Source organism: Sapajus apella, unplaced genomic scaffold, assembly GCF_009761245.1.
Source record: "Sapajus apella isolate SASKATOON/1434 unplaced genomic scaffold, GSC_monkey_1.0 scaffold9, whole genome shotgun sequence".
Lineage (NCBI taxonomy): Eukaryota > Metazoa > Chordata > Mammalia > Primates > Cebidae > Sapajus > Sapajus apella.
In genome coordinates this window covers 4,276,196-4,279,537 of record NW_022436949.1, presented here as the reverse complement: position 1 = coordinate 4,279,537, position 3,342 = coordinate 4,276,196, and the positions used below count along the sequence as shown (strand labels likewise).

The 3,342-nt window shown below is 30.4% G+C and overlaps 1 non-coding gene across 1 annotated transcript; it reads left to right on the top strand.

Moving 5' to 3' along the window:
• Window positions 1-935: 935 nt before the first annotated feature.
• On the top strand, window positions 936-1,076 carry LOC116551405. The gene has a single exon (XR_004268905.1). It is a non-coding gene; the product is annotated as a U4 spliceosomal RNA (small nuclear RNA).
• Window positions 1,077-3,342: the final 2,266 nt, after the last annotated feature.

The window sequence follows — 3,342 nt, the reverse complement described above, 5'->3', positions numbered from 1 at the left end:
GTGGCAATAACATTTCTTTATGACAGTCAGCTCACATTCTTAGTAGTGTGCTATCTTGCCTTTTAGTGATTTTATTTCTTGGATTTCTATTTGTTTCTTGTTGGATATTTGTATAAATTATTATGCAGACCCCACGTAATTGATATACAAATGCTATTTCTGTTGTGGTTAAAATAGATTTTTACATCAGCTAAAGTAAATTTGCTAATCAGTTATCCACATTGGGTTCTGTAAATCAATATGTGCATCTTTAATATTGTATTTAACATTCCTCACTATCACCTCTATCATACTTTTCTGTCATACCCTTATATCTCCTCAGGTATTCCTCTTTACACCATTTCAGCCATATATGAATTCCTGTTCTTCCTAGAATTTTATTAACTGACTGTGCCACCTGATATTCTTTAAATTTGTCTTTTTGCTCAAATATGATCTCAACAGAGAAGACTCCCCTGTATATTCTCTGCAAAATAGCTTTCCTCCCATTAAAACACTTTATCCTCTCACTTTATTCTATTCAATGATAGTAATTCCTACCTTAAATTATATTTTCATGTCATTTATTTACTGGCTGATTATCATTTTCTTCTGCCTAGAATGTCACCCTGTTGAAAGACTTACTTCCATGAACTGCCTTATGTCCACCTATCATATACTAAAAGCATGATCTAGTAATAGTTGGCATTAAATAATGAATAATCTATTCTGTCACCAGGATAAGGGACTTTTCATCAAAAACTTGCCTACTGCAATTAACCTTCTAAGATATGTGTTTGCATTTCTTTGTGTGGACCTCCCTGTAGCCCGTTTTCTCCTCTATGGCCACATTAATAATTTTATTATAAAGTTGATTGTTTTTCATCGAATATTCCATCCATACCAAGAGCTGAAGCACTTCCGTGACTTTTTGTTGAGTCCTTAAGATGTTTCAGAGCTTTGTGCAGTGGCAGTATCATAGCCAATGAGGTTTATCTGAGGCCTGATTATTGCTACATGAAAACTTTTCCCAGTACCCCGCCATGACGACTTGAAATATAGTGGGCATTGGCAATTTTTGATTGTCTTTACAGAGACTTAAAAAAAAATGAAATAAAAAAAAATGTTTCAGAAGGCTCTACACTGACCTATTCCTGCCTAATTCTTCAACTTATTTACTTTCATCTGCTTATACTCTTTAATTTTTGTGTTCCAACCTCAGTAATCTTTCAGATTTTGTTATACTGTTTTCCATGCTTTCTCCATATAGGCCTCTGTCAAAGAGAATTCCTTACTCTAGAAAAACTCTTTTCTTCTTACTATACACTCCTTCCTCTTAGATAACTCTCTGCTTCAAATATAAATTTTTAAATCAGTTTCTTTAAGGCACATTTATTTTATTCCCTAGAAAATGTCATCTTTCTCAATATGCCTCCAGAGCATAAAAAGCTCCTCTTTGTGCAGTTATCACAGTTGTAGTTTTGCATGTGTGTGTATGTACATGTATGTGTGATTATTTGACAAATGACTGTCTCACCTATTAATTAGTAAACCTCATCACAATAGATGCTAAGTTTTCCCTTTAGCATAATTTCTTTAACTGTGTATAATAATTTTATGATAATTTTATAATTTTCCTTCACTGTTTCATAACATAATGCCCAACACATATAGAAACTTAAATAATATTTTTAGAGTGAAGGAATGATGTGTTAAATGAACAAATAATATCCTGTTCTGTAGGCATCCATTTTGCTACAAATAAAGAAACTGGTATGCTAATATATTGATTCTAACTTCTCATTTATGTATAAAAATCACAAATAGAAAAATGCACATGAAACACTAACTTTCTACACAACACTTTTTCTTTTTTCTGTTATATATTTTTCAATTCCTTCAATTTTTTTTGCTGAGTTTACAGATATACTTTATTGAAATAACATTTATCTAATGATTGGAGACACCTTGTGATTCTTTGGGTGGGTAGTCTTACTATTAACATAGAGTGTCTAACAATATAGCTTCAACATAAATCATAAACACAGGTAAGTATTTTAGGGAGCAGAAAAGCATAAACTATATAAATTCTAATTGATGTCATTGATATTTCAGTGTATATAATAATAGAATGATGTGCTCCAATAAAATACAAAGAGAAAGACTAATTAGCTTATCTCTTCAATGGACAAATCAGACAAATGACTTGTCAAAGACAAAGAAATAGTAGGATAAAAAGTATAAAGCCAATAATATATCAGAAGGTAGAACATATGTATGATTGAACTTTTTCACCTACACACACATATATATATACAAGCAACAATTTTAAGGAACAATTCAGTAATGAAAATATAAAATCAACAAAATAAACCATACACATAAACATGGATGCATATATATAGAATTAAAGTATGTATACATAATTTTTATTGTTGAAATATTTGTTTTAGCAATATTTATTTATATCCTGAGTTTCATGGCTGAGGAGATATTTGGGGAATTCATCAGGAATGTACCACATTTCATGAAAAGAGACTGCCAAAATCACTTGTCAATCACTCCTATAAATTTTATTTATTTTTATTTTTTACAGACAGTGTATTAAATTATTTAGTTTTTTTGGTCAATACTCATTCAATAATTATTATTTATAGGATTTCCTGCTTTTTAAGCAACAAATGGGAAATACAAGTAGGAAATAAAATAGGAACTACAGCAAAATGAACCAAATAATATGTATGTCCCCCCAGTCACCTGATTTTTAATACGAACTGTAGCAGATGAGAGATTACAACATGTTTAACACAATTACTGTATTAATGAATAATTTTTAAACACAAATGTGAGAGCCCTGTTATTCTTTCAGTAATGACAATTCAAGGTATTTAATTTAATGTAGTCTATTTAGCATCATATAGTATGAATTATAGATGTGAAAATACTAACAAATTTTTGGGGGTATCTAATGCTTTGAGTCATTAAAAAATACAGCCCTCATTTCTGTAAAATTATGCTAGTTTTCTCAATAATATGTTAAAGGCAGTGGTGTAAGTAGGTAACCTTGCTTTGTACCGAATGTTAGAAAAGAAGCTATTCATTTTTCTCCACCGATTATGATGTTAGCTGTGGGTTTTTCCTCAATGACCTTGATTGCATTGAGGAAACTTTCTTCCATGCCCAATATGTTTATTTTTAATTTTTTATGAAGAAAGTGCATTTAAATTTGGTTAAATGCTTTTCCTACATCAGTTAAAATGAACTTTTCTTTTAACTTTCAGTCTGTTAATGTGATATATCTCACTGATTTATTTGCATATGTTAAACCTATCTTGACTGTCAGAGGGAAATTTAATTTGGTTA